The sequence below is a fragment of the Glycine soja genome, chromosome 9, assembly GCF_004193775.1.
Source record: "Glycine soja cultivar W05 chromosome 9, ASM419377v2, whole genome shotgun sequence".
Taxonomy (NCBI): Eukaryota; Viridiplantae; Streptophyta; class Magnoliopsida; order Fabales; family Fabaceae; genus Glycine; species Glycine soja.
In genome coordinates, this window is record NC_041010.1 from 6527210 (window position 1) to 6540472 (window position 13263).

General features: G+C 31.2%; 1 pseudogene; it reads left to right on the top strand.

Moving 5' to 3' along the window:
• Positions 1–289: 289 nt before the first annotated feature.
• On the top strand, positions 290–12519 carry LOC114367781 (annotated as a pseudogene).
• The last annotated feature ends 744 nt before the right edge of the window (positions 12520–13263 follow it).

Genomic DNA, 13263 nt, shown 5'->3' on the forward strand with positions numbered 1-13263 from the left:
CAAGCATTATTGTCTCTAATAAAATATATCTTTAGTTTTGTTTTTTTTAAATAAAATGTTCCAAAATTCTTCATCTCTCCTGCAGCTAAGTAAAATTAGTAATTAGTAAAAGACACAAGAAAGAGATAACAACAATAAAATGTCATGCTTGCTTAATTGTTGTGGAATATTTACAATTTCAAATTTGGAATTTATGAAGATATGGTTGTTTGGTCGTATGTGTTGATTTTATACATTTTATGGAAGCAACTGTGAATGTGACTCGCAATTATTTAACGGAGTTGGCGCAATGGCGCCTCATTTTGAAAATCGCAGGTGGGCCACGGCGAATATTACTACTACTAATTATTATTATTATTATTATTATTATTATTATTATTATTATTAATGTAAATATTTCATACATTACAGATAATATATATGACTAGTTTAATAAATTTAATAATAACTGCTTTAAAATCATTCTTGTGATTATATTTTATAAGTTGAGAGTATAAAAATCTTTATATTACAAATATATGTAAATTAAATTATTATTTAAAATAGAGCATTTTACAAGAATTAAAAGGAAATGTTTCATCAAAACAACGTGACATATGGTGAGTTTCACCTAATATCACTTCTAAGTTCCAACATAGACGAAAAATAATAAAAATTAATGCTTATTATAAACTTTCCACATGTTCCCAACATTACTAGAAAATACCTTTTTTATGACAGACATTCTACGACAGTTCTTTGTGAAACCGTCTTAGAAAACGACGTGGTGGCTTTTACGACATACATTCTAATACGGTTATTGAAAATCGCCTTAGAATGTGTTTTGTGGCAATGTTGTAATTATATGAAAGTATCGATTACGACGAGTTTTAGTAAAAACCCGCCGTCATTGTCCAAAACATTTAAAGCGTGCATATGAGCATCTCCTTACGAACTCATGAGGTCTCTAGCTAGCTTAAACTTCCCCGGCCGTCCTCCGTGAAGAACTTTTGCTTTTGTCGGTGAAGAGCTACCTCTGCTTCGAATCGTGTTCGCCCTCCCTCGTGCCGAATCGTGTGAGCCCTCCGTCGCTCTGAGTGTCGAAGCACATAGTGCCCGTGAGTGAAGCCCTCCCTCACGTCGTCGCGTCCGCGATTACACAAGTGGTATGTACAACTTGTCCCCAACTTTTATAACTTATTATGACGATGTAAAGAATTGTTTCAACAACTATAGTGAGCTCTGTAAATAGGGTTTATTATATAGGTCTAGGGTTATGTTGCTACTGTTTGAAGAATTTTTTAATTTTGATTTGGACTTGACCACTTGACTAATGACGAGGTTGTGGAAACACTTGATTAAGTCGTAGATATATTACAAAAAAAGTTATCTTTTTTAATTTCCACACTACCCAAAGCTAATGTCCTTTGTTGTCTATGGTTTTCACTTGCAGACTCTTATCATTTGATTTTTATAGTGAACATTATACAATTAGTTTATGGGATATTATTGTCATGCAAAGTTGTTTGTTTCTGTTATTGAATGTTCTTGGGGGCAATTAGTTGCGTGACCTTCATCAAATCACCCAACATCAACTTCCTTCTATAAATGAGATACACATTTATGCATAAGTTGAACCACTGCTCATTACTTGGATTGAGAGCTTCAAGATTAACATTGACAACGACAATATGCAGTGTTAGGCCTCCTATCAACTACTCTACATTAGGGAATCCCTCACCTTCGCAAACACCTAGATCTTTATTAACATCCTCACTACCTAGTGCTCTTATAAGATATTCTAGTGTGAACAACTATCAGGTCACATCACAGTAAGATAATTGAATTTTCACACAAGTCTTCTATATCTCTATGCATCTTCCAACTCATCTTTGTTGTTAACATTCATTTTCACATTTGTTATCATGTGATTATCACAAGTCTTACTTTCAATAGTCACATGCACTCTTCTATAGACCAAATTCAATCATGACTTTTTAACATAATTTTTGAAACTGTGCTTTGGTAACTGTTTCAACCTATATAGTGATTTGTGAAGTTTGCAAAAGCTAAGTCCCTCTGAGCTCCACACATCTACATCCTCTTATGGGTCACCACGAAGGAATTCTTTACATCCTAGTAATGAAGGAGCCAACAATGAATGGCCACAACAGAAACAAAGAGGCAAACTAATATGAGGATAGCCACTAGAGAGAAAGTGTTAGAGTGATCAACCTAATAAGTTGAGCATACTCTTTAGTTATCAATTGAGCCTTCGGTGTAGGCATATAACCATATGGATTCTTTTTAGTAGCAAAGATCCATTTCAAACCAATGGCCCATTAGTCAACAAGAAACCTAAACAGATTGCACACATGAAAAAAGGAATCAAATTTTATTGATGCCGAACAAAGTAGAATAAATAATTCATATCTAATGCTATAAAAAAATCTTATCTAAATAATTTAAAGAATTGGCTTACAGTCTCTCAGAGCTCCTTTGCTTGTCGGTCCTTACATGTTATGGGCCCTAGGGCCTAGATGAAATAATAAAATAAAACCCCTGTATATAAATATTTTAAAATATAAACATATATAATGCATTGCATAAAAAGTAGGACAAATAATTTCATTAAGAGTAGTTGATTGATTAAGATCATTTTACTACTTTGGTCTGACTGCATTTATCCAAACTAATTGGGTTAGATCATTTTTCAGAACTCAAGTCAAGAGCAGCTGGGTCATTGTGTTGATTTTTATTTTTTCGGTTAAATAATTCACTCACAGGGATGCTAGAAAATCCATTTTGTGGTTTCATCCCTTCAAAAAAAAATCAAAGATAAAAGTATCAGCTTTAACTGGTGATTCTTTTTTATTTGGTTATATTTATTTTATATAATTCTAAAACATTAACACTAAATTCTTGTTTACAATATATAGCAGGTGTGCTCATTCATTATCATTTGCCACAATAGAAGCAGAAGAGGTATCAGGTTCTAGGCCAGCTGAAGTTTTGAACTTGGGTATGGCAAGCAACCTGTGATGCTATTGTTCTTTGTAGATAGCATTAGTACTCTTATGAATTTCATAATCCTTTGGAAAATTTTGTTGATATTAAAGATTGAAATGGGCCATATGTCCAACTAATGTAGGATATTAACACTAATATATATTAGGTTTGTAAACCTAATTTTATCTTTTAGTCATAATTTTATATATAATATAACTGTTGGATCAGGTAATTAAGTTATTATGTATAATTTTATCCAAATTAGGATATATTTATTACTTCTAGTTGCTTTATTATAAAGTTGGAATGTTGAATGCTTATTATGGAGATGCTATTAAATTATGTTTGGACAGCAGGATATGATTTTTAAATAATGTTTGTGAAGTATATATATTCTGACTAGGAGTCAAGTTTAGAATTAGAGGTTATTAGCTTTACAGGAATAGCTTAAGCTGTCAAATATGACAAGAAAACAAACCCGTCGCAGATCTAAACACTTAAGCATTGGCCATTGGGCTAGATGACTGACCCTACCTATATATTATAAGGAAAAGCTTTCATGGTTGGAATCATGAAGATGAACTGTGCAACTAATTTTGGTCGTAATTATTTTTGGCCTATCATTGGGAAGGAAAAAAATTGTTTTGAGCAATTTATCTACTTCACTTGAATTTCTTTGCTCATGCCCTTATGCTATTGTACTTTATGAATGAGAATTACTTGTTTAAACATAATGTGTAGTGAACATATAATATAAAATTGAACCAGAAAAAAAAGAGAAAAAAAGCTCAAATTTTATCCAATATTTCATTGCTTTTAGTACCAACTTCTTTTGTGTGTATATTGTTATTTAATTTGGTTATGTTGCATTAGTTTAATTTGAACATTGTCTTTGTCTGCATCGCATATATGTTGACAAATAAGTTTGACATACTATAATCAGATATACTAAAATTAAATTCAAATAATGATTTTTGAGTGACCATGCATATCCCTTTTGTATGAGTTTGGTCAGTCTCCATTTTAATCCCATCTATCTCGTTGTTTATTTTGTTTTATTTTTTGCTTCCCTTTTTGATATACAGATGCAGATGTGCACACTCATTGTTTTATATAAATTTAGTCATTGGTTGTATCATATTTTAAGTTTTAAAATCATTACTAATTGTTTTGGTTACCACCTATCAAACATTGGAATACCCACAAAGTATGAACTTAGACTTATTCATGAAGGGAAAATAGAACTTTGATATTTTAATTGCTTTCTTCTATAAAACATTTATTTTGAATGGTTCTGAATTTTTTGATTGTTTGACCTACCAATGGGATGGATTTGTGCCATTAGTTCATGTGCTTATATCAGCTCAGCCAATGGAATAAAAACCTGGATTGTTTCTTATATTTGTTAATGTTGTGAAAATTTTGAACTATATCTATATATAAGTCTATTTTGCATGTCCTGATCTAGTTCGTACTTTTGTCGCGATTATTTGGAACCTAATATATTGCTCTCTTTTAAATCTAGGTTGTGAAGGTTCACTCAAATACTGGCTATGTAGACAAGACACCAGCACAGAGACTACTCCAGGTCATTGGTATGCATAAGCTCCTCTTGATCAATATTTTCTTTGAAACATGTAATTAATGAAATTACTATGCAAGATTTGTAGATACTTCTGCTAAATTATTAAATGGATGATAAATCTTGCAACTGATTGGATGCTTAATATCAAGAAATACTATGACTTTTAACTGCAATCTTGGCCACTTGATCATAGAAGCTTTGATACCATGCCAAGCACTAACTTTCCTAGAAATTTTAGTTGTTAGGTGAATGCACATAGTTGGTTTTATATATCTAACAAATACTAATGTTCTGCATATTTATGAGCACCATGGCACAAACATTTTATTGTTATGTTGTATAATAACCACCTTTATTTGGGACAATGTTGTTTTGAATTTTGAGTTTGGCTAGAACTGGGTGTGGCTTTGAATATTGATGCCTTACTACCTAGTTAGTTCTTACTTATCATGTTAGAATCAGATGTATCCCATGGTATATTATCATAAGTCATAAGTCACCAGAACAATTTTAAAAAATTAAATAACATCAATTGTTTTGTATATGTCACATTTTTTGAAATCGATCACTTGGAGGATACAGAGAATCCTTTTTTTAATTTGGATGCTGATATCATTGCATGCATGCTTGATAAATAGAAAAAACAAGTTGATAAAATAGATAAAATAATGATAATGCCACTACTACATCCTACACACTCTCATTCTTATAGTTTGCTGATCATCCGTAGGAACAACTTTGTAGTTCATTCAACTTGTAAATTCACAGCACAACACACACGGATCAAATCCAAAAGCCATTTTCTGCTTGTTGTCCTATAAGCAAAAAGTGTTCAAAACTGTAGGTTGAGTTCATAGTTGTGTGCTAGATAGGACTGGAGGGAGGTAAGTGAACAAGAGTCCAAGTCTGATTAGTTAGAAATGCATCATATTCTGCCTTCATAGTCGTGTGGCAGATAGGACTGGCAAAGGCTAACTTTGTTGATTTCGGTTCACCATGAATAAGGTAGTAGTGTAGGTTGAATTGTGGGTTTGACAATACCAACTTTAGCTGTTATACACATCCAATTGAGTATTATCAGCTTTGACCAAAACTGCAGATGGTTCAGATGTACATACTGCAATTTCTGGAGCTGGTATTTCAGGAGTGGGCACCACTACGGAAGGGGAACCAATATTAATATGTGCTGCTGTGATGAGAGTAGTGGAAGAGGATGGATCCTCACTTGTACTACCTTCTGTGAGTAGGGAAGTAGCCACAGTCCATGCAGAAGTGGGAGTTGAAGGCAGAACAACTAGAATGTTGGGCTGAGATATGGTGGATGAAGAATTATGGGTGTTGTGATCAGCCATCAAACCTGGCTTTGTCACTGCCCTTGATCTGTTCCTCAGCAGCATAAGTGAAATGAAAATGATCCCACAAGGAAAATTAACTCCTAAACAAACATGAAATCTAAATTAGAATAAATGACTAGTAATTCTAAAATGTTATAAGGATGGTGAAGATGACACATTTATGATGAAGAAAACTCACCCAAAATGGCTAATAGAGAGTGATGGCACTAAAAAATAACAAAACCACTATGACAAATGCAGGTTGATATTTCCAAAAACACCAACAAAGTGCAAGGTGCAAAGGTCCTTTTTTTCTCCTGGTTCTAAGTTCTAACACTAAATAAGCCTAACTATAAATAATGAACCTAACATGTTATTAGATATGGCCTTATTATACTCTAGGTTGGAAGAGTATGAAGGGCAAGTGATGACAACACATTTTTCATTTATAAAATGTTTACAAAAACGAATAAGTGATGATTGGCAAGTTAAACTATAATCTGATTATATCCCCCTAGTTTTGTTATTTTAAGAAATTTTCTAATAATTAGATTGTTTACATAAAACAAATATTGTGTCCCATTCATGCCTTAATAGCTTAAGTTGTGCCTGCCTTTGTATTGTTTAAGTTGTTGTTTTGATTCTTTCCCCCATTCATGCTACAGATTATATCTCCTCTTCATAACTACATATTTTTCTGTGCCATTTTCCTGCATCCCTGCACTCGTTGTGGTTGTTAGTCATCATCTTTAGAGGTATGTGCTTTTAGCCCGACTAACGTGTATATATTAGGTGTCTTAGTCTATGTACACCATTCCTACGTAACAAGTTCATTTCTCTTTTATATGACTTTTGGGACATGAAATAGTTGTTTGTTAGGAAGCCTTTTAAGTTCATTTCTCTTTCCATTGACTTCCCCACAACAATTTTAAATGTTAGTAAAATTTGAAATATAGCAGTATAAAGGGAAAGGGTGAGGGGTCAGGGGGCATAATCGTTATTCATTATATCAACCTTAGAAAGAATACTCTAAAGCTTTTCTAATCAAGTTAAATAGAATACTTTGAAGGTGTTGAGGCTAGTCTACTTCCACTCACTGTTAAAGCATATTTTTGTTAAATTAACTTGTTAAAATGACGTGAACTGAGTCTTATAACATTGTATTATGATACTTGGGTGCGCACAAAATAATCTGAGGTTTCATCCTTGTCATTTGATCCATAGTTTCTTACAAGCCATCAAAGGTTGTTGTCAATTGTTCCCTACACAGAAAGGACGAGTAAAATAAAACTCTTCTAGAATCCTACCTTTTTCCCAAACCATTCATTCATTTCTTCATCATCAGTACTCTGATTATTGACATAACAAAACTCGTCATTAGTACTCAGGTTATTTGAAGTACAAAACTTGTGGACATAATGAAGCTCGACCTATGTTGACTGAAGTCTGTTGGAACCTTTGTGGACAACTTCATTGCCCTTGGTGTTCCTCTTAACATCTTAATGTGCTTTCTTTAACCCTCTTCTTCTCTCTCTCTCTCTCTCTCTTTCTCATTCTCAATGTTGGGTGTTCATTTCATTTAAAGATCCAATTGAATTACTTTGTTCCCATTTCCCGTATCCCCTGAGACATGTGATAAACAAAAACTAGTACTAACAAGAAAAAAAGAATGTGTTAAAAGTTGCTACTAATTACATTGTTGATCTTTGGTTTCAGAAACAATGTGAGAGTCATGTTCTGCCCTTATCAGCAAACGAAAGATGGGATTGAGATGCAGTTTGCAACAAATGATCTTGGTAGTTTGAAGTGTCTCAGCACTCGTGCATATCATTGTTTATAGTTTAGGAGAAATACTAATAACATACTACTTTGTGTTTTAATACACTTTTGTAACCACACTCATTACTATTAATAAAATTGATTAGAAATGACAAACTTCTCGCTTTTCACTTCTTAGGTCATTTTCTCTTGACGAAACTTCTTCTTTACAAGATGAAACAAACCGCAAAAGAAATTGGAATTGAGGGTAGGATCCTAAATCTTTCATCAATTGCTCATGTCTACACTTACGAAGAAGGAATTCAATTTGATAACATCAATGATGAAGATGGGTACGTATGTTACACTTTGAATCCTTTCCCACTCTCTTTTGGTGAAGAAACTACTACTACATGGTCTAAAAGCAACTAATGTTGACAATTTATAAGTGAAACTAAAAAAGAGTTAATATCTTTAGGAGTTGTTTATTTTACCTTAATTAAAAATAAGATCAAGTATCCCATTTTTACTTAAAATAAGCTAGATAGCTCTAATAATTTATCTTATAACTTAGATAAGTCGGGTCCCCATCATGTAATAAGTTCCGCTAGCTCCTTCTTCAGCTTGTAAACGTGTCATGTGTATGTGATGTGTCATTATTTTCTCTTATTTCTTAACCCTTTTTGTCACCATTTTAATTACTGATTAGCCTTAATCGTCAAATTAATTATGTAGTTTTATCATTTGGGTCTCCTGGACTAATTTTGTGTTTTTAATTTAATTTCATGAGAATTATAAGCAATTGGGCTTGAATCTGGAATTGGACTTGGACTTGGACTTGAAGAGAGCAGACAATTTTATTTTATCAAATCTTATCTTATCCAGATTTTATCTCATCTAGATATTATTTCATCCAATCTTATCTTATCTTATCTAAATTTTATTTCATCTAGATTTTATTTTATCAAATCTTATCTTATCTTGTTCAGATTTTATTTTATTTATGGGCTTGAACTTAAAACAGATTTGTAAGCTTTGGGACTAAGAACCTATATAACAGCACCAAGGTTTTAGTTTTAAGAGTTTTTTAGGAGAGGGGAATAATTCTAGGATTTTAGAATTCCAGTTTTTACTGTTCATGCGCACTAGTCACGTAGAATAAAATTCATTTTCTACAATTTCATTTCTACTTTAATCTACAATTTCGTTTTCTACTGATTAATGGAAGACTAAGTCTCCAGCGTTGTTTTCTCTTGAGAATCAAGCACAACTCTCTTTGAGATTTTGTTATTACTATTGAATTCTGATCAGTTTTTCCTCTTCACCAATTACTTTGTATTTGTTGCTATTAATCCATGCATGCTTAGTGCTTGATTAATTGTCTTTGCGCTTAATTTACGTTCATGCTTAATGATCAGTTTCATTCATGAGTAATTGGTGTATGTGTTTCTTAATCACATAATGACAACCTTATGTTAATTTTCGCTTAGTAATTTAATTTAAGGTTAGATTAAGTGGTTGAACTGATTAATGATAAATTCTCGTAACCTAGGATAAGAGACTTGCTTGTGAATCAAGAGGAAACAACATGTTTTAATTCTGTTATTTTCTAATTCAAATTTGATTGTTGTTTAATTTACAAAAACAAACAACCCCCCCAATTTGTTACTATTTTATTACTATCTGTTATGAACGTTTGGTTGACCATTGCTCGTTGGGAGACGACTTAGGATCACTTACTAGATACTGCATTTTTAATGTTTATTTGATTCGGGTACGACCTCGATCAGTATGCTTTTCCAATATTGCTATAGTTTTTCAGATACTCTGACAAGAAGGCCTATGGACAGTCCAAGTTAGCCAACATATTACACACAAATGACCTTTCTCATCGCTTACAGGTGAAACTACTAATGCTTCAACAACCTTTTTTTTATGTTTATTTGCAAAGCAAAACATAAAGTAAACTATAATAAAATAAATGTGAGAGAGAGATAATGACAAGTTGTTGTAATGTGTATTCTTTTAGCAGTTATTTAATTTATGCATGTCTATCTAAATGGAATTCTAGCTCTGAATTTACATTTTACACTCTGTTTTGACTTTTCAATGTTGGCTTTGATCATATAATTCATTGAGTTACTACCAAGAACTTCGTTCACCATGCATGTTAACAAGCAACAAAATCTTTTCTAAAAGATACCATGAAAATTGACTATTAAACATGTTTCCATCCCACCCTATTCCCCAATAGAAAAATAACGCATCAAAAAGAAGAAGAAAAAAACAAAAATTACAAGAGAGAATGTTACCACTTTTAATTGTGAGTTCCGCCATAGATAAATGAGAAAACTTATTTCCTTCATATTTAGGGTCTTGTAATTAGCATCTTAAGGTTAGTAGTTGAAAGGATGAATAAATAGAAAGTTTTTTCTTACTAAAAATAATGGTAAGAGTAAATTGATAATTATTTTAAATAAAAACTTTTCATGTTCATTTTATTTTTAATCAGTATCTTTATCATTTATAGATTCATTGTGCATTTATTAATGCTTTCAATGTAATAATCTCTTTCTTAAGTTGACAATTCTGTATTTTAAACCCTATTGCTCTTGATAGGAATGTTAATCAAAAGCTTCGTTGTGAATTTCTTATCTAATTAGGCAGCTTTGGTAGCAAAAAGAGCAAGGGAATTGATGAGACAAAAGAGTGTATGAAAAGATCTTCTTCTCTTTCGAGAAAACGTTGTGATTGTTCATCTACTGATCCTGAAGAATGTGGTATACTAATTTCTATTTGATTTGATGTGAAACTTTACTTAGCATTTAAATCACAATTTTGTGACAGACCTAGAATTATTATTGTTAATTCTACTTATCATATAGGTATAGGTTTATTGATCATGGTGAGGGAAAATTGAGAAAAATCAATTCATCGTCGATTTCTTGGACGAGTTTCCTATTCCTAGCATATATCTTGATCCCCTTTTCAACAATATATGTTTTTGCACTACTAAAAATAACCTTTTTAACAACGGTTGAAATGAACTTTCAACGACAATTGTCAACCGTTGTTATTAGCAATGACTTTAAAAGTGAAACACGTTTTATGACGATTCATGAAAGAATCATCATAAATTTTTTTTTACAACGACTATTAACTTATAATCGTCTTAGAAAGTATATTTTTTAAGACAGTTATTTTTTAATAATTGTCTTAAAATACATATAATGAAAAACCTTTTAAGATGATTCTTTGTAATAATCCTCTTAGAAAATATATTTTTTGAGACAGTTATAAGTTAATAACTATTGTAAAAGTCTCTCATTTTTTTAGATGGTTCTTTCATGAACTGTCATGAAACGTATTTCACTTTTAATGTCGTTGCTAATAACGACAATTGACAATTGTGTTGAAACTTCATTTCAACCGTCACTAAAAAAGTTATTTTTAGTAGTGCAAAAACATATATTGTTGAAAAGGAGATCAAGATATATGCTAAGAATAGGAAACTCGTCCAAGAAATTGACGATGAATTGATTTTTCTCAATTTTCCCTCACCATGATCAATAAACATATACCTTCTTTATTGTGGCACAGATGCTGAAATCCATTCCGGTGTTAAATAATTTCATGTGACATTGACTTTAACATTATAGTCTCCAAAAAACATGTGACTAATATGAGAAAATTAACGTTAAAAAATTTAAATTTATGATAACGTGAGATCTTTGTTAAAAGCTAACGCTAAAAACATTTAATTTGTCATGTATTTAACAAATTCCTTTCTTCATCTCCCCCAACAACCCTTTTTTCTTATCTAAATAATCTCACCCCGAAATCCATAATACCCAATACAAATCCACGAACCCCGTTGTCATACCCACTTAGTAACCCCACCACCAAGCCATAGTCACTGGATCACTATACTTCATCTTCTTAATTTGTGTAATTAAAAAAATGTGTTATATCATGTTGTTTCTATAGAGACATACCTCAAGGTATGTGTGGTTCTATTTGTATGATTCATCACTATTTGTGTTGTTGTCTCCGGTATCAAATTAAAGTGGTAGACAGTAGTATTATTAAGTGTTTCTCTATGTATTATATTATGGTGCTGTGTGGTCTCTATTATTTTAATTGCCTCTATTATTAGTATTATATTTCTTTCAACTAAACATGTTGAATGCCTGTTAAACCAATTCATCCACCTCTTGTATAAAGATGAAGCAATACAAATATCTTACTTGCGTTATTTACATATAGTTAGCATGTGATATTTCTTGTTAGATCATGATTTATTCTTTAACTTATGCACTTATTGTCACAATTCGACATTTAATTATAAATATATATATATATATATATATATATATATATATATATATATATATATATATATATATATTACTTAGGAAAAGGATCAGGTTCATGCATTATTATATTATACTTATGTTATTTATATTTGTTTATAGTATATATATTAAGAATCTTTTCATTTTGTTGAGTAAAAATGTTTTTTTTTCTTTTATTATAATAACTTTTCATCTGCGAATAAGGCACACGCGTTAGTTATTTAAATAAAGACTTTTTTTTTTACTTTTTCAATTTTCATTATTCCATGAATCAATATTGATTTTTTTTTCAATTAAAATTACGTGTAAAAGAATATTTGTAAATTATTATTAAAATAGTTTTTATTAAATTTAAAATTATATATTATATTATTATCATTAAATAAATTATTGATTAATTAAATTAACTTGTACTGTACATTTTAATATAAATGTGTACCCTTTTTTATAAATATACTCTCGTATTGCACAGGTCACGACGTCATGTGATTCTCGCTGAGAGAAGAATATGCCAAAAATGAAGAATTTATATATGACCAAACTATATTTTTTTCTTACTTATAAATAAATATAAAAATAATGGGATTTAGTTCTTATAAAGTTTTTAGTAGTTATTCCGTTCCTATAAAATTAAAATATTATTTTTGACTCGGATGTAAATTTCGTGAATCCAAATCTAAGATTTTTAATTTAAATTTTAAAAAAGAATTCTAAAAATTAAAAACCCTCACAAAATAAAAATTAAAACTGTCACAATTTTTTTAACCCTTCTTTCCTATCCTTCTTCACTTCTTCTAAGGCAAGTGCTTTGCCCTGGTTTGATTATGTCTTGGTATTCAACTTGCTTTTGCCAGCATAAAATATTGAAACGAAAGAATAAAAATAATGAAATTAAAGATTTTTAGATTAAGAAAAGGAAAAATTGCAAAATTGATCCCCCACTTTATCTTCAATTATGGATTTGGTTCCCCTATAATTTAATCCACAAATTTGGTCTCCAGTTTTATAAATCCCTACAAAATTGATCTTGAAAGTCCGATTTGGACGTTGACCGTTAACTTCAAACGTTGACTGTCACGTGTCAATGTCACGTATGACTGTCACGTGTCAATGACACGTGTCAACGTCTGAGTGGTTCCCTGTAAAGGCTTCATTTTTTGTAGGTAAAATTACATTTTTGGTCCTCCAGTTTTACTCCAATTTTGATTTTGGTCCCCCTATAGTTTAATTCACACATTTAGTC